The 19,803-nt window shown below is 34.8% G+C and overlaps 1 protein-coding gene across 6 annotated transcripts in view; it reads right to left on the minus strand.

The window, feature by feature from the left end:
• Positions 1 to 19,803, minus strand: part of LOC141451914 (voltage-gated inwardly rectifying potassium channel KCNH6-like) — a 522,696-nt gene that overhangs the window by 419,804 nt on the left and 83,089 nt on the right. The window lies entirely within an intron of this gene.

Here is a 19,803-nt window from a genome sequence, read left to right on the forward strand (position 1 = left end):
GGATTAAATGTTTCACCTCCCACCAACGACCACCTTATTATCATAAAAGTTCGTTTGACGCGGTGAACAAAATAATTATCCCCTCTTAAGTTTTTCTTTTTTTTCTGGTTTTTCCTAAAGTTTCCCTATATAAGCTCCATACATCTTGTACAGCTTTTAATCATTTTTCAATATAACTTTGAGGACGAACAATATTATTTTTTCCCGCTATGTCTCTCAAACGAAAGTGGTTAACTCTAGAAGAGAAAATAAATGTGTTGGAAGATTTTGTAAAAACCGAATCGAGCCATCGTCAACTTGGTCCGAAAGGTTTGTTCTATTTTTCTAATAGTAGATGATAGTATGATGATAATTTTACCATAAATTACTATTGTTACGAATAAATGTGATGATTATTATAAAAATTGTTATAAAAATTATTAATTAAGTCAATAATATGCAGTTTTTTGATAAATTTTTATGGATAATTAAGAAAAACTTGACGCATATCATATGGCTGCAATAATTATGCAATTATGTACGTTTTTAAATCTATTAACAATTATAATAGAAATATTGGCAATAATAGTTTTAGAAAGGGCCTTACATGGGTGGGGCAAACTCCCCTCCTTATGAGGAGAGTTTTGCAGAAAGTGCAAATCTGTACAAAATTTCGATTCGAATGACACTTCATTCATGAAAATCGATTCACGTGTCGATAATTTGAAACGATTGCTATACTTCCCCTTAAAACAATTTTTAAATAGATGTTTGGAAAAAAAAAAACCCATATCTTTTCATCAAGAAACTTGCCTACCTCCTTCTAACGACCACCTCCAAATAGTGGCCATTTTGCTTTCCCCCACCAGTGTCCGTTATTGAGAGGTTCGACTGTACTTACTAAAAATAACAATGAAACTATTATTTGTACTGACCAGGTTTTAATTTATTATACCGTTATAAATCTAATATATACGACTAAATAAAAAAAGGCAGTTCTCGTGTAATTGCACTAATTTCACATTTGAATAAGAGGTGTTTAGTTAAGAGTTAAGTACAGTATTACCAACCCGAAAAATAGAAAAATGTAGCAAGTAGTACACAGTATCTCAGAAAATTTAGTAGACTTGGGAAGCACGTTATTTTCAGTATAGGAGAAAATTATCAAAGACGTATACATTGCTCGCCAAAATAGCGCAAAAGGTTAAGGCGCATCAACAGCTTTTTCCACTGCAATGCCGAACAGACCACACTGTGTCAATCACCGGTCAATGAGCTGTAAGAAGCTCCTAAGAAAAGAGAATCTAAGGGGCCAGCAGCTGGATTCGAACCCGGGACCTCCGCGTGGTAATCCAGTATATGCTAACATCCCTTTCTGGGTTAGACTTCCTCAACATCTAATTCGTTAGCTGGTCATTAAAAACCCCTACGGAAAATAGAAAAACAATAAGTTACAATTATTTCTAGATCCACAAAAGCTATGGTCAAAAACACAAATCAACTGTCACCCAAGCCCACCACCAAGTTGACGTAGAATATAATATTCGACGACACCCTCTGTCATATCTGAACAGTGATTTGATTGGTGTAGTACGGTGGAAATAACTGTGACTCTACACATCATGGTCGATATACGTTATGGGTTGAATTGACATCCGTTTTTTTACCTCTCTACTCATACTTTTTCGCAGTGATTTGTAGAAGTGTGATTCGTTTAAATAAAGGTTCGTTTATGTGGTGTGTTTATTCTTGCCTCTGTTTTAAGTACGATATAACATCGTATGATATAACAACCATGCAGAATGGATAAAGGTCAGCGTCTGGGCGCAAGTAAGGATGGAGATGGTTTACTTCGACAGGAGTTGAAGAAAGAAAACGATCTTAAGAAGTCTGCTGAGACCAAACTCCCTTTGAGATACGTAGGTGAAGATCTATTTGGGCAATTACAACCGGATGAGAACTGTAGCCTTGCTGACAGGTTCCCTCACGATGTATTGGTCAGCTCCAGAGGGAAACCCAAAGAAGCTGGGAATGCAGTAGGCACCTGCAGATTCAGTGAGAAGATGGAGCCGCCCCGTTAGCTGAGCGGTTATATAGGCTAGACCCGCAAAGCTAAGATGTATTGTTGGTTTAGTGGGTTCGATTTCTAGACTAAATCTTGGATTTTATTTAATGGTTTTGATCTTGTAAGGCGCCCCATTAGCTGTGCGGTTATAGGCTAGACCCGCGATGCTAAGATGTATTGTTGGTTAGTGGATTCGATTTCTAGTCTAAACCTTGGATTTTATTTAATGGTTTTAATCTTGTAAGGCGCCCGATTAGCTGTGCGGTTATAGGCTAGACCCGCAAAGCTAAGATGTATTGTTGGTTTAGTGGGTTCGATTTCTAGACTAAATCTTGGATTTTATTTAATGGTTTTGATCTTGTAAGGCGCCCCATTAGCTGTGCGGTTATAGGCTAGACCCGCGATGCTAAGATGTATTGTTGGTTTAGTGGATTCGATTCCCAGTCTAAACCTTGGATTTTATTTAATGGTTTTAATATTGTAAGGCGCTCCATTAGCTGAGCGGTTAGGCAAGACCCGCAATGCTAAGATGTATTGTTGGTTTAGTAGGTTCGATCCCCCCTGTCTAGGCCTTGGATTTTATTTAATGGTTAATATGAAAAATTTTACAGTAAAGTATGTTTGCTATTCCCCTCCGTCCAAGAAACCTAATTGGTAGTTTGGACGTAAAGCCCGCCTGAAAAAATATGCAATTATTTTTCTTTACTTACTTTACAGTGGGGAGATGGGAACAGATCTCAATAAACTAACTGCGACGCTATTATCCAAGAAAGATACAGTCACCAGGGGGAACTACCGGGGACTAGAAAGAAGTCTTGGGGTTTCTTAGAAATCTGGCCCTGGAAGAAATGCTAAAAGAGACTTGCCTGACAAGAATAAAGGGCCGTCCAATGGATCTGCAAGGTTATAGCACATCGTCATAAACCGGAAATAGATAGATATATAACCCACATCCGGCAAGCACACTCACATGACTTTCTCTTACAAAAGCTTCTCGTAATTCACAAAATTTGCTTCATTAGAAGTGAATTTGAACATTAGAAATTATGCTTATTAAATCAATATCTCAAATTCGATTGTTTCTAGAACAGTGTCTCAAATTTACGATATTTTTCTAATCATTATAAAAATTTTAAAATAAAATCATAGGAACCATTTTGTAGAAAATAGCAGAAAACTAAGAATCGCCGGAAGCTGAGAAACTTTACTACAGGAACTGGCAGCAATGTAGCCACCGGAAGTTATCCCCTTTACTAAGCGGATTATTCACTTTTCTGAGATTCTCAAAACAAAAAAAATCGATCCGCCGAGTACACTACATTGAACTCCCATTTATTTCATAACATTTCGCCAAGACGATTCGATTTAATGACGAGAGACACCTCTGGAGATATTAGTAGGTAGGTTTTCCTCTAAAGTACTATTTCAGTACAAAGTACAGTCCTGAGTTCTGTATGTAGTTAAAGGAGTGTTGCTGAAATTTAATGATCGAAGGCCATTCTAATGAATACCTAATTCTTTCTCTTAAAGATTTCCTTTTTTTCCCCCCACTCTGAACATTCTTTTCCACAACGTAAATTTTCCAGGAACAAATGATTGAGGGCACTTCCTTTTTCCTTTCTTTCATGCAGACAAAAATTATTACTCCCCGTGGGATTTACGCCAAAACAGTTACTTCTTCAACACGGCTCCTTGAATTCTGTTTAAAATTGGGAGCAAGGATGGGAGAAAAGATATACTGTTTTTTTATCCCGGAATGAACACACGTCCCTTGCAGACTGTTTACTGAGGCCCAGCTGGTATCACCCAAAACTGGTATTTCAAAAAATCCATGTAACTCCCTAAACTATTGTTACAAACTTCTAAGAATGTTTATTATAATTTGATTTACGTAGTGCGATATTAATTTTAATCGAACATCGCTAAATAATAATATCGAATATTTAATAATTATGAAAATTCAAAATAATGCTTATCTCTAGGGTTGGTGAAAATGTTCCCTTTTATGGCGAGAAAGGGCTCAATTAATGAACTGTTCGGCAAGGGCCTTTACTGTGTGTAACGCTGCACTATAATAATTCAGTGGCAGACCTACAGGCAAATATTTAATTATATTCTCGTCATCACTCTTCCGCTTCTATTGTACTTCCTTCTCCTGTTCTAAGATTTTATTACTACTAGTAATAACTTTAATTAAAATAGAAGGATTTACTTAATTTTATTGCTGCATTAATGAAAGAGTAATTATTTCTTTAATTTTAGAAGGGGGGCCGAAAAAAAAAGTTCAATGATGTAATTTAAATGAATGAGGTGGGATTATTAGGACGGAAGTCTTCATTGCATACATTGACGTCATGCTCATGTATAGGTTAGGTTAATTTTGAAGTTCAAGTTCAAGGTCGCGTAAACATACCACTTCCTTTTCTGCGTACTCGGAGGATATCAATACGCTGTCGTATTAGGCGTAAGAGGACTGAGTTTCTTACTAATTCTAGTAGCTCACAACAATTACTTCTTAGTAACTCTGGGAAGAGGTCACCGAGGGTCCGTATCCCTAGAACTAGCGACATTCTTTTCCACAAAACCACAGCACCACCCCCAACGAACTGGGCTCTGCTACAAGAAGGGGCGGCAGTATCGGGACAAAAACCATCCGCTACACTTGCCGACAAATTCATCAATAAATATCACAGCCACCATAATAAATCAGCGAAAGATTCGGCCAGTATTTGTGGGTTTTTTGAATATATAATTAATCGAATCTCCACAGGAAGTTAACGTATTCAAAATTTCATTAATCAACTGCTTTGCTGTTTACCTGTTTTTTAAAACTGTATATTTCCATTGCGTCGATTTTTATCCATCGTAGTATGCATCTCTGACCGGTTTCGAACTTCACTCATTATCCGGTTTCATCCATTATCAGAGGTTGTCTAATGAGTTTGGTGTAGAAAATTCTTAACTTCAATTACGTTACCGCCTCGCACAACACTTGTTTACTGAGTGAGACAGGTTACATGGTGGTTATCTGTGTTATTTTAAATCTTAAAGAATCGTTTGACATTTTTTTTTAGGAATAGAGGAACAAAAATTAATGAACCCTAGTATTAGTTTTAGGGTTCTGTAGGTTTAGTGGAATTGTAAGGTTTTTGGAATTAGTGAAGTTGCGAGTTGTATTTCGGGGCAGTTGTATTCAAGCAGAAAACTCGAAGATATGTATACCTAGTTCCTTTATACTGGGAAATAATTATTGTTAAATAAGATATTGATAAATGTGATCCTAATCACATAGTAAAAATGCTTAAATATATAAAATCTTACATAGTACAGATCACGGGCGCCACGGTAGTTGTGCGGTTATAGCCTGGACCCGCAAAGCTAAGATGTATTGTTGGTTTAGTGGGTTCGATCCCCCTGGTCTAGGCATTGGATTTTATTTAATGGTTTTAATATTGTAAGGCGCCCCGTTAGCTGAGCGGTTATAGGCTAGACCCGCAAAGCTAAGATGTATTGTTGGTTTAGTGGGTTCGATTCCCGGTCTCTAGGCCTTGGATTTTATTTAATGGTTAATAAAAGAACTTTACAGTAAAGTATGTTTGCTAGTCGCCTCCGTCCACGACACCTAATTGGTAGTTGGACGTTAAGCCCCGCCTGAAAAAATAGGCGATTACTTTACTTTTACTTTACTTAGTACAGATCACGCACTTTTGTGTTTATTATACTGTAGTGTTTTGATTGAGTTTTGTTACTAAGCTGTGTTTGTGTTATGGAATGACTTTAAAGAGTGTCTCAGAGTTATAGGTTAATTTGGTCATTCATAATGTTTTGGCGAATTGGCTTTCTGTTTGTACATTTGTACTCTTTCTAAGATGTCCATACGTGTTCTCTCCTTCCTGTATGTAATAGCGCCATTGTGTTTTTGATAATGTCCGGTTGGTGTCTATCTTTTGATGAGGTGGTTTGCGTAGTGTCTGTTCTGTAACTTCATACTTCTTGTATCGAACGCTATAAGCGTGTACTCAAAACCATTAGTACAATAGCCAAAAACCACGTTTTTTTTTATACTTAAACAACATGGACCACTTTTTAAAGTTCAGGATATTTCCGGTGTAATGGCCGAATCGAAAATCTGCACGATTACAATACTTCCGCTTAGTAATGAAGAGAGAAAGTAAAAAGTAATAACTACGTGAATGGAGTCAAAGATTCGGCCAGCTGACTCATAAATAAATATTGATCAGAGAGCGAGTGGCTGATTGTGGCGTGCAGTGCAGACAGTCTGACGGGGAATGTGGAGTCGGCTATCCCCCCTCCCAGAGTGTGGCGTGGGCGTGAAGAACACCCCATAATTGTTTACAATGCTGCTGGTGTTTATTTCTCTTCTCCATCCATCAGCTGAACACCACATTTCCAATACTCGCGCTTTTTTTTTCTCTTGCCCAATGAATGGCCGCCTTCAAGGTCACTTAGTCTTTTTTTTTTCTTGGATATCCTTTGTAGAGGAGCCTTATTGTTTGGCTGACAAACGTTCAGTAAGGTTTATTTTTTATTTTTCCTTAGTTGGGTAATTTCTATCAAAATTTGGCAAAAGTACCTAGAGGCAACCGCCATTATTTCTCATGGAAGGTTTTCTTTAAGCTCAAATTTTCTTCTCTTCAATTAGGATTTCCCCCTCCAGAAAAAAATGAATTACGTAAGAAACTGAACGATAAAAAATCCTCCTTAAAATTTTTTTTTCATAAATTTGCACAATTACAATATTTCCACAAACTACCTCAAAGTAAAAAACGGTGATAAATAGTTTCCTATTTTAAATAAACAATTACTATTATAATAATAAATCACAATATCATGATGAGTGCGGTTAGTTTGAGTCCAAAACCTCTCCTCTATTTCTTTATTACCTTGACATTATTCCCTGGCAAAGGTTCAACTAAATAATAACCAACCTAGAGAATATTTGGAAATGCATAGATGTGTTTTGGATGACTTTGTAAAGATTAAAGTAAAGTAATCGCCTATTTTTTCAGGCAGGCTTTACGTCCAACGACCAATTAGGTGTCGTGGACGGAGGCGACTAGCAAACATACTTTACTGTAAATTTCTTTTATTAACTATTAAATAAAATCCAAGGTCTACACCAGGGGAATCGAACCCACTAACCAACAATGCATCTTAGCATTGCTGGTCTAGCCTATAACCGCCTAACATACTTTACTGTAAATTTCTCAAATTAACCATTAAATAAAATCCAAGGTTTAGACTAAAAATCGAATCCACTAACCAACAATACATCGTAGCACTGAGGGTCTAGCCGCCCATAACCGCTCTGCTAATAGAGCGCCTTACAAGATTAAAACCATTTAATAAAATCCAAGGTTTAGACTAAAAATCGAATCCACTAACCAACAATACATCTTAGCATTGCGGGTCTAGCCTATAACCGCTCGGCTACCGTAGCGCCTTACAAGATTAAAACCATTTAATAAAATCCAAGGTTTAGACTAAAAATCGAATCCACTAACCAACAATAAATCTTAGCTTTGCGGGTCTAGCCTATAACCGCTCAGCTAATGGGGCGCCTTACAAGATTAAATAAAATCCAAGGTTTAGACTAAAAATCGAATCCACTAACCAACAATACATCTTAGCTTTGCGGGTCTAGCCTATAACCGCTCAGCTAATGGGGCGCCTTACAAGATTAAAACCATTAAATAAAATCTAAGGTTTAGACTCGGGAATCGAACCCACTAAACCAAAAATACATCTTAGCTTAACAGGTCTCGCCTCTAACTGCTCGGCTACCGTGGCGCCTTTGTAAAGATTGTTTCAAATTTAGGGGGAGATGTCACGAGTTGCCCCCTCAAATAAAAATTTTGATAATAAAGCGCTTTAAGAATAATTTTAAACGAACAACCTACGTATTAAGTGAGTAGAAATTGTACTGAATTTTTTAAAAAACTAAAAATGTCAAACAAGCGTAACCGGTAGCACATATAAGAATCCCTACATATTACCTATCAAAACAACCCTAAAGTAAATGCTGAGTAACCAAGGGATACCAAGTATATTCAGAACAATACGTTTAATAAAAAAAAGTAAATGACATCTAAACAGCTGTTTTTATTAATTTTACAGGCCTGCCAACTCACTTCTGCAAATACATAAACGAGACCCTTTTTCTTTTTTTTTCTTATTTTTTACGACACATAAAACCTACTAGAAGAGGATTTTCATATCTTCCTGAGAATATTTAATGATACACAGGCCGGACCTACTTTATGTGAAATCGGAACTATTGAAAAGCTACCATAAAAGAAAAATTATATTTTCTTCTTTATTTTCTACTTTAACATTGCAACATTATACGAGACTCCAGAATCACATTGAACGAAGTAAAAAACTATGTAAGATATTGAGTAAAAGGATATTAAATTCAAAATACACCATATGAAACAAAAAACAATAATAAATTCATTAACTTTAGCAAACCACAACAGTTAATGAATGAATAAGAGAATAAACAATAACAAAAAAACTGCGGGAAAACATCGACACCCACTTTAAATATTCTATTTTTTCAAAGGGCTCTAATAAAAGGAAACAATAAAAACCGACACGTAAAAAAGTCCAATCTAACCAACTGGAATTTGAATTTTAAATCAACAAACACACACACAAACAGAGTGAACACAAGCACAACTTTCACTGTTTCTACAATTCTCGAGGTATTAACTACGAATATAGGAGCCAAACATTATTACGTGGTGAGATATTCCGTTTTCAAATTCAGTGTTCTGTAAAGTGTCAAAATTTTCAACTCCTTATATCTCCATTCTTATTTCAGCTACGGACTTGATATTTCTATCTGTTTTAGACATAGTTGTTGCCCACATTTGTGTAAAATATTATTGAATACTGTACGCTTCAAATTGAGATATTCCGTTTTCAAATTTCGGTGTTTTGTAAAGTGTCAAAATTTCAACTCCTTATATCTCCATTCTTATTTCAGCTACGGACTTGATATTTCTATCTGTTTTAGACATAGTTGTTGCCCACATTTGTGTAAAATATTATTGAATTCTGTACGCTACAAATTGAGATATTCCGTTTTCAAATTTCGGGTGTTTTGTAAAGTGTAAAAATTTCAACTCCTTATATCTGCTTTTGTATTTCAACTACGGACTTGATATTTCTATCAGTTTTAGAGACAGTTGTTGTCTACATTTGTCTAAAATATTATTGAATACTGTACGCTACAAATTGAGATATTCCGTTTTCAAATTTAGGGTGTTTTGTAAAGTGTCAAAATTTCAACTCCTTATATCTCCATTCTTATTTCAGCTACGGACTTGATATTTTTATCAGTTTTAGAGACAGTTGTTGTCTACATTTGTGTAAAATATTATTGAATACTGTACGCTACAAATTGAGATATTCCGTTTTCAAATTTCGGTGTTTTGTAAAGTGTCAAAATTTCAACTCCTTATATCTCTTTTTGTATTTCAACTACGGACTTGATATTTTTATCAGTTTTAGAGACAGTTGTTGTTTACATTTGTGTAAAATATTATTGAATACTGTACGCTTCAAATTGAGATATTCCGTTTTCAAATTTCGGTGTTTTGTAAAGTGTCAAAATTTCAACTCCTTATATCTCCATTCTTATTTCAGCTACGGACTTGATGTTTTTATCAGTTTTAGAGACAGTTGTTGTCTACATTTGTCTAAAATATTATTGAATTCTGTACGCTACAAATTGAGATATTCCGTTTTCAAATTTAGGGTGTTTTGTAAAGTGTCAAAATTTCAACTCCTTATATCTCCATTCTTATTTCAGCTACGGACTTGATATTTTTATCAGTTTTAGAGACAGTTGTTGTCTACATTTGTGTAAAATATTATTGAATACTGTACGCTACAAATTGAGATATTCCGTTTTCAAATTTCGGTGTTTTGTAAAGTGTCAAAATTTCAACTCCTTATATCTCTTTTTGTATTTCAACTACGGACTTGATATTTTTATCAGTTTTAGAGACAGTTGTTGTTTACATTTGTGTAAAATATTATTGAATACTGTACGCTTCAAATTGAGATATTCCGTTTTCAAATTTCGGTGTTTTGTAAAGTGTCAAAATTTCAACTCCTTATATCTCCATTCTTATTTCAGCTACGGACTTGATATTTCTATCTGTTTTAGACATAGTTGTTGCCCACATTTGTGTAAAATATTATTGAATTCTGTACGCTACAAATTGAGATATTCCGTTTTCAAATTTCGGTGTTTTGTAAAGTGTAAAAATTTCAACTCCTTATATCTCTTTTTGTATTTCAGCTACGGACTTGATATTTTTATCAGTTTTAGAGACAGTTGTTGTCTACATTTGTCTAAAATATTATTGAATTCTGTACGCTATAAATTGAGATATTCCGTTTTCAAATTTCGGGTGTTTTGTAAAGTGTCAAAATTTCAACTCCTTATATCTCTTTTTGTATTTCAGCTACGGACTTGATATTTTTATCAGTTTTTGACATAGTTGTTTTCTACATATGTGTAAAATATTATTGAATTCTTTACGCTACAAATTGAGATATTCCGTTTTCAAATTTCGGTGTTTTGTAAAGTGTCAAAATTTCAACTCCTTATATCTCTTTTTGTATTTCAACTACGGACTTGATATTTTTATCAGTTTTAGAGACAGTTGTTGTTTACATTTGTGTAAAATATTATTGAATACTGTACGCTACAAATTGAGATATTCCGTTTTCAAATTTCGGTGTTTTGTAAAGTGTCAAAATTTCAACTCCTTATATCTCTTTTTGTATTTCAGCTACGGACTTGATATTTTTATCAGTTTTAGACATAGTTGTTGTCTACATTTGTGTAAAATATTATTGAATTCTGTACGCTACAAATTGAGATATTCCGTTTTCAAATTTCGGTGTTTTGTAAAGTGTAAAAATTTCAACTCCTTATATCTCTTTTTGTATTTCAGCTACGGACTTGATATTTTTATCAGTTTTAGACATAGTTGTTGTCTACATTTGTGTAAAATATTATTGAATTCTGTACGCTATAAATTGAGATATTCCGTTTTCAAATTTCGGGTGTTTTGTAAAGTGTCAAAATTTCAACTCCTTATATCTCTTTTTGTATTTCAGCTACGGACTTGATATTTTTATCAGTTTTAGACATAGTTGTTTTCTACATATGTGTAAAATATTATTGAATTCTTTACGCTACAAATTGAGATATTCCGTTTTCAAATTTCGGTGTTTTGTAAAGTGTCAAAATTTCAACTCCTTATATCTCTTTTTGTATTTCAGCTACGGACTTGATATTTTTATCAGTTTTAGACATAGTTGTTGTCTACATTTGTGTAAAACATTATTGAATTCTTTGCGCCACCAAGTGAAATACTTTCAATTATTGGAGTTCTGTTGTGGGCGAAACCTTAAAACACATTCTTTTTTTAAGTACAATTTGTTCGGATTTATGATGTTCAGCCGGATGGTATTTCTTTTTTTACCAATTAAGAGTAATTAAGAAGCTTTTTGGAACAGACATGGTGTATTTTTACTACTAATTACGTATTGCTTTTTTTAGATTTCTTGACCAGGAATTCTTACTATAAGTGACGTTGAATTCAATATAATTACGTAATAATTAGTACGAGTTTAGATCGGAGTAGTTTCAACATTAAGAAAAAGTAAACAAAATTGCGAAAAAGTTTGGTGTGATAATAAAAATAAATATCACAGCCTTCATAATCACCATTTTTATTTATCTACAGATATTTTTGTCGAACAGCTGTCCTAACATCTTCCAAAAATAGCTGAGAAAGAGTAATCGTTGACGATGTTTGTCAAATAGTGGTGATTCAGTATCTAAGTCTAGTTATACCTTAGGTTTAAGTTATTCCAGTTAGATACTATTTAAATTTTGTCTAGAAGGAAATCTTTTACTGTTTTTTGCCGGAAGTATCTGTTTTGAAGTCTTTCGAGTCTGAATTTGAGTCTAATATGGAAACTTATAAGTGGCTACGATTCTCTAAATTCTAACTTTCAACTTCTCCTTTAGATGAAGTATCCTAGACCAAATTAGACCAAAAAGTCTTAAACGTCTAATATTAGAGGAATTCTTTGCAGGAAAAAAGAAAAGGTAACCCTGAAAAGTGGAAAGGTTCTGTAAAGTGATATTTCCTGTTATTATTAATTACGAAAAACTGAAATGGTTTTCTTAAAGAGAAAATAATGAAAACTCATCACATTAAACCCAGAAGTTTTTTCTTTCTTGGAAAAATCTTTACAAAAATGAAAATTACCCCGATCTACAACAACACAACTAGGCACACAAAATTGCAAAAGGAAATCGCCAAAAAACCATTTTCGTAAAAAAAAAAAATCTTACAAAAAAAGTGTAAAATCAATTTAAAATTTAGGTAGTAGTTCCGGTTGACCTATTCTAACCCCAAAATCCTATTGCGTCATCTTCCGGTAGTGCTTAAGTGAACTATTTCCTTTCAACGTTTTTTTTTTTTTTCATTTTTTACGGTTTAAAACAGGAAGATGTACACGCACACACACGTACTCACGATGACCTCAAAAAAAAAATCGATATTTACGTTGAAACCTCAAAAATCGATTAGCAACATGATTACAATAATTTCTATTATTACCACAGCCACCTTTATTCCATTTACCAAACCCGGAAAAACTCGTTCTAATTCACCGTGAAAATTCTCCTCCCACTCTACCTCCTCCACTAAAGTTTTTCTATTTGAAAATTTAATTAATTCTACTCTCTCTCTCTCTCTCTCCTTTGTAATTAATATTCTCATTCCGGTTGGTTAATTAAAAAAAACAAAAAAATCATTTGCATCTATAATAATCTTGGTTAAGGTCGGCTTAACCATTGGTTGTGTTTTCCGGTAACATAGGTATTTTTACTCTTTTTCATTAAAATTAAACCTTAGTTTTCTAACTTCATACTCATGAGTAACAGCTGGTACCGGAAGTAAGATGATTTTCAAAATTCCATTCGTGTTTACCTGCTGCAAATGGGATAAGGTGATCATTTTCCCCCAAAAATGGGAAAATTCATAAAAGAAAATGCTCTTAATAATTAACCAGAATAATAATGCAGTGTATATTGGAAGGAGATAGAAGAGTTTAGGTAAACATTCATCTGGTCCAATTATACACGTGTGTGCTTAGTTTATATTGGATCCTGACCAAATCTAAACTAAAAAGGGTTTGGATTTATTTTTTCTTTGATATTACCGTTACTGATGCTGTAATTAATCTGTTTTAAGTAGATAATAAAGAGATATATATATTAGGAAAGTAATTAAACACAACAAAGAGATCTACATTTTAGCAGAATTTGAAAATTAAAATTACTGTGTAGCGTCGCTTGTTTAAAGCGTTTTGGACAGCGTCCGGTTCAACGGTTGATTGTAAGTTTTCCCTTAATGGAAATGCTGGAAAATGCAAGGGAATATAAAGCGCCCAAGCAATATTAGTATAGTGTGAACAGTAATCATCGGACGGGATTTTAAAATAACAAATAAATTATGATAAAAAGCAATCAACGCGTATGGCTTCCGGTTTGAATTTATTAATGAAATTAAGTCTAACTTTGTCTTAAGTTTAAAAAAAGAAGAAATATATTTAGACATTTTTTGCTCTTCAAGTATTCTTAGAGATGATTATAAAAGAAAATTTGGCCAGATGTTTAGCAAAAATAGGGAAATAGAGGAAAATCGTATAAAAGATGAAATCAGAGGGAAATGAACAGGAAACCTAGCGTGAAACAGGATCATTTTCACAGAAAATTATTAATAAAGTTGTTTTATATTATTAATTTATTTATCTCTCTAAGGCTACTAAGAAAAGATATAGTCATCGTGCGGATTTTCTAGACTGAGTTTGCACCGGAAATAACCCGGTTTCCCAAATAGTGGAAAAACTTTCTTTCTTTGTACGTAAAAAAAAAAGCAAAATCATCAGCAGAAACTTCAAATTAGATATTTTGGATAGAAATCAACCAGAGAAAGCCGACAATAAGGTATTTGTTCGTAATCGGTCGAACAGGAAGTGGGCCTCTTTCTTAAAATCAATCCTCAGTTCTTTCAGATTATTACGTATTATTTTTTTCTTTTTTCAGAAACTAGCGCATTTTCCGCATAAAATTTAAGATTTATAACTTACGTAAGAAAATGTAATTAAGGCCTTTTCTGGGAGGGTAGAGAGTGGAAGTCAGCCATTACTGTTAATTATACAGTCTTGCCAACTGTACAATGTTAATTAAAACAAAAAATCAAATTGAGCGACTGAAATTCCGAACTTACAAGAAAAACAATCAGTCACTCCGGAAGTGGGCCACTTTTCCACCACAATATTCTTGATGGTGATTACAAACATTTAAATGGAAAAGCTTTTATTGGGGGGGGGGGGAAATTCTAATAAAGGCGCCATATTTCCAAACCCTTTACCCTTCTTGTCTCATTCCAATTCAGGCTCAAGCCAGCCCCCAGATACTCTGCAGGCAGCCAACCAAGTCACATATTGTTAAACAGATGAACCCAAGCCACTGCACTAAACTCGAAACAATTCAATCTTTGCTAGGAAGAAGGAGTGGGAAGTAAATATCCAAGTCAAACAGTGTTGTAAACAAGACAAAACAAAAATAGCAAAGTTCTGTAAGGGAAGTCATCGTAAACAGGAGGTGCTCCGTATACTGTATACATATGGCGGTGTACGATGTGGCCTAGAAGGGCATAATACGTACAAACTGATGTCAACAAAGAGGATGGAGATCATTCATAATCCAAGAAGACCATCCTAGCCCAGGATGGTCTTCTTAGATTGGAGATTTCAACACTTGCCGCCCAACAAATAACACGCACCTATGTTTTTTGGGGGGTAAACAATAACAGACTGAGGTACAGTATTGTTATTTGTCTTTCTGACGTCGGATTTAGCAAGCAATATGGGTGGTTGGCAATAAGTTGGGAGTTGTTGTTTGTTAGTACAGATTTTAGGTGTAAAAACAGGACAAAACAAGTTGGTACTATTTCGCAGGCATTCCCTGTCTGGATTAGATTTTGAGCCTAAGCTAACTTCCCAGGTCCTTGCAGACCTGAAAAGAGGCTGATTCTTCTGATCTCCTGGTATTCTAGACGTAGAAACCGCATTTTTCTGCAAAGTACCAGAAATTTATTTTAAACCGGAAGTATTCGTTTTCTCCAAAATGACTCCAATGAGTTTTTTGTTTTAAAGTGAATAACCATTATCACCATATTTGTCTACCACATTTATTTGAAGCATTTATCCAGTAAAAGTAAAGTAAAGTAATTGCCTATTTTTTCAGGTGGGCTTTACGTTATTAATTAGGTGTCGTGGACGGGAGTGACCAGCAAACAAACTTTACTATAAATTTCTCATATTAAACATTAAATGAATTCCAAGGTCTAGACTAGAAATCGAACCCACTAAACCAACAATACATCTTAGCATTGCGGGTTTAGCCTATAACCGCTCAGCTAATGGAGCGCCTTACAAGATTAAAACCATTAAATAAAATCCAAGGTTTAGACTAGAAATCGAATCCACTAACCAACAATACATCTTAGCATTGCGGGTCTAGCTTATAACCGCTCAGCTACGGTGGCGCCTTTTTCTAACAAATAAAAAAGTAGTCAAACGCGGGATTCGAACTGAGGATCTCCCCCACTTACAAAGCCACGCTCTTGACCACTACAACCAACACCCACCCCCAAATTTACCCAGTAAAATTCTATTAAGGAAACTTCCTGGAAAAAGGGACGAATGAAGGCTATTCTCTATTAACTACCAAAAATTTAGTATAAAGTAAGTCCTGCATAATAAGGTGGGTTAATTAACTTGCCAAAGCTTTTCCCGGTTTGGGGAGAGGGAAATTACGCAACCGGAAATACCACTTCTTGAATGAATTTTCCAGGTTTTTTTTTTTGGGTGGGAGATTTTCTAAGAACTGGTCCCTAATGATTTTCACTTAATTACGTCATACAGATTACCTTTTCACTTCATCTATAACTTTTCTTCCATTAATTCAAGGAAATTCTTTTTTTCTGAAAATTCTGGACGATAATTGGGGATTTGTTTTCATCTACGTAAAGAGCCATTTCAAGTGAGATTTTCTTAACCTGTTCACTTTAGCAAAAATTAGAGTAATATAATTAGATCCGACTGGATGGCAAATCAAACTGCCATTTTCAGAAATTTAAAGCAAATTCAAACTATTTAATGCCATATATTGCAGGAAACGAACTTGGTGACGTAACAAGTTTATCGGAAGTTGGAGAGGTATACCTTTTTTCCTTTTATTTAGTTATTTTTCTTTTTTCTTTTTTTTTAGGGGAAAATTCCAGCCATTTTGTCACACAATACCAGGAGAAAAGTTGGCAACCTAATGAAAAGTTCACTGAGATGGCTTTCCCAGATCTAGTGTCTTTTGTCCCGTTTTCCTTCCTTTTTTTACCCCAACTATCTGCCTTGCAGAGTGACAATTCAACTGGACCATATTTCAGCCACTCTCTCTTTTTTTTACTCTTTTTCGCCAAAAGAATTTTCTTTTTCCTCTATTTCCACATTCAAACTTTCTCACACTTGCTTGATTCTCTACATGAGTGAACAATTTCCCCCCTCCCTTTTCCACTGAGAAATCACATTTCTATCTTGACTCACACGACTTTCTGTTACTGCACATTCTTCTACTTCTTAACTTCAGCTAAGTTTGCTCCAATCAACTTCTACTTAATTTTTGAAGCATCTACATATAGTAGTGCTACATACGAGGGTTAAGCATAAATTTCAAACTAACAAACAAATTAGTGTGCTTACAGGTTGCCGAGACATCCCTGGACTTTTTTTTGCCTTTTTTTTTGCATTGGCCTTCGCCATACAGCCAGCATCGTCTAGGATCAGGGATCGGCAACTCGCGGCTCTTTTATCCAAATTTTGTGGCTCTTCAGCCTGTCCGAAATAAATTGTATATTTCAATTTTATTGAAACAAATGAAAATTTCATTTATTAAAGTAAAGATATTTTCTCAAAAAGAATTTTAAATGTGATTGGTTAGAAACTGGATAGAATTATATTAAAATACAGTACGTAATTATATAGTACTGCCGCCATTTTCATTCAAACACAGGTTTAGTTATTATTTATTTGTTTATTTACTTTGTAATATGTGAAAATAAATATATAAAACATTTAAATGTTACTGAATATCATAAAATAATAATTTGTGAATCCATATGTTCTACAGAGTTTGTTTACAATATTATCCTTGCGGCTCTTGGTAAGAATTATTAAAATTATTTAAGGAGAAATGGCTCTCTACTTAAAATAGGTTGCCGACCCCTGGTCTAGGTGCTTATCACTAGAATATCACTCACTCTCCATTCTTACTTATAAATACATTCGCTTCACACATTCATCCCTCTACTATATACAACTATTTACATAAACTAATGGATGGATCAGTACTCCTATATTCCTGCCATCCTTATAGCTTAACCTAAACTAAAATCACGAAATCCTTCTCTTATCATTTTCTTGCATTCATTCTAATCGGCTATAACTTTTAAATACATTCACATTTCTTTGCCACCTCTGCTACAGATTTAAGCACAAAGATGTTGCTGTCTTCGTAGCGGAATGGAGCATCTAAATAAGTCGTCAAACATTCATTTCCTTTCTACTACATAACGTGGACATATCCATTATTATATGTTTTAAATCCTCCTCCTCATCGCAATCTACGCAAAGAGGAGTGGACCTCTCCCTGGACTTTCCGATTTTGGTTATTCCCCCCCCCCCCACTCGATTATTACAAATCTTTGCAGGATTAAAGCATGACCCCTTCCTCCTTCCAAATTCATCCACCAATTACATTTTCAGGCGAATAAATACCAACCATCATGCTCATAAAATACATTCATTACTATTATAAGGGCGTCTGAACACCTTAGCCCTTTAGCGCCCTTGAGCTTTTTTGGTCCTTGGACTTCTTGCAAAACGCTCTGCCAGCCACCGCACAGTGTTCTCTTGTTACACTGTCCACAGTAAAATGTTACTACCATCGGTTACCAATGATTTCAACAACTAAAAACAGCAACATTCGCTAACCACCTTAATCAGAGACGACATCTTACCACCAAATTCACGCACCCACATCTATTCCTTTAAAATATTCATTTGCTCAGTCACTTATGGTACGTACATCTTAAGGCCTCTTTTGGCTGCGGTCACCATGGAGCACAGGTCCCGCCCTGTCCCTTCCTTAATCCTTAATCCTTAATGATACATCTTTGCGCAACCTATCAGTGAACTGGATTCAAATTTTCACACCTTACTTCCTTCCTTATCGAATCTTTAAGCAAAGCCGCCGGATATTCAGACAATTTAAGTAAACAAAAAGAAAGATTAATTATGTGCTTAACAAACGACCAATCAAACAAAGTCAATTTACCAAATTAGTGAATTTAGGTTACAGTATCTCCTAAATTGTTTACAACTTTTTTTTTTTGTTGATTTAATTATAAACATACTGCGTTGATGAAAGCGGTACTCCAGTTAATTAGATAGTATTGATTAACGTAGCGCTGGATGCTGTGCATCATAATGAACGTCCAGAAATAACCGCTAGCAATATTTGGGTACGGTTATAGTATTATTTAGGTTGAATATAATATAAAACAATACAAATTTACACACCTTATCGCCTTAATTCTCAAATTTCGTATTTTTTTTTACTAAAAATTTTGAATAGCATTAAGTTTGAGGTTGATTCTATGGAGGGTCATTGAATAGGCAAGCAGGGAAACCAATTCTGTGAAGGTGATGCTTAATGCTGCAGGGAATTTGAAACTTTTATAGGTGTTAGTTGGCAACCTTGCGAAGAGTGTCACGTCAGCTGTTTGATTAATATTTACGCAAACATAACCTTTAAAGTCTTAGTTAAGATGGCGTATCTGCTGGAAGGGAAGTACTTTCTTTAGATGGACATCGTTCTCTGGTTCCGATTTTTTACTTTCGGGAAGTGTACAACCATCACGAAATATTCTCTAGGATAGAACAAACAATAAGCGGGCAGTAGTTTTTACGCGTGGGTGTGTTAGGAGTATGATTTTTGTCTTTTTGGAAGAGTGACGCACTATCAACAGTCTATAGTACTGAGTGTAAGATTAAGAACAAAGACAAACCGGCGCTGATAAGGAAATATCCGAGATGTCAGAGAAAAGAGGGGTGCTTCTTCTTGAAGACATCGCTTAATCTCAAACGACACAACTCTGACCCAGGGAACTATTGGCAAAATGGGGATCGGAAGAGCTCCAAACTCATCCACTTTCAAAACTTCAAAGCCCTGAACTTGCTCTTCGGATGTTTATCTATTTCGTTCGATGAAAAAAAAAAGCTTTGCGTGGCATCCAGTTCAACGACAAAGAAGAGGTGCAGAAAAAAAAGTACAGAACTGGTTTCGAGATCAAGGTGAAAACTTCTTCTCGGTGAAGGGATAAGAAGATGAGGCAAGTTTATTCTTTTTTAGTTATTCAATGGACTAATGATGATAGCTTTAAGGATGATGAGACGATGAATTATTGATGAATAATGTCTTCTTCTCTTTTTAAGAAACGTCATTTATCCCCCGTTAACGCAAGCTATAAGACCATATGGTCCCACTAAAATGAAGAGAAAATAAAACCCTAACC

The sequence above is a fragment of the Rhodnius prolixus genome, unplaced genomic scaffold (genome assembly GCF_049639745.1).
Source record: "Rhodnius prolixus isolate KJV_2025 unplaced genomic scaffold, Rpr scaffold_14, whole genome shotgun sequence".
In the NCBI taxonomy this organism is placed as follows: domain Eukaryota; kingdom Metazoa; phylum Arthropoda; class Insecta; order Hemiptera; family Reduviidae; genus Rhodnius; species Rhodnius prolixus.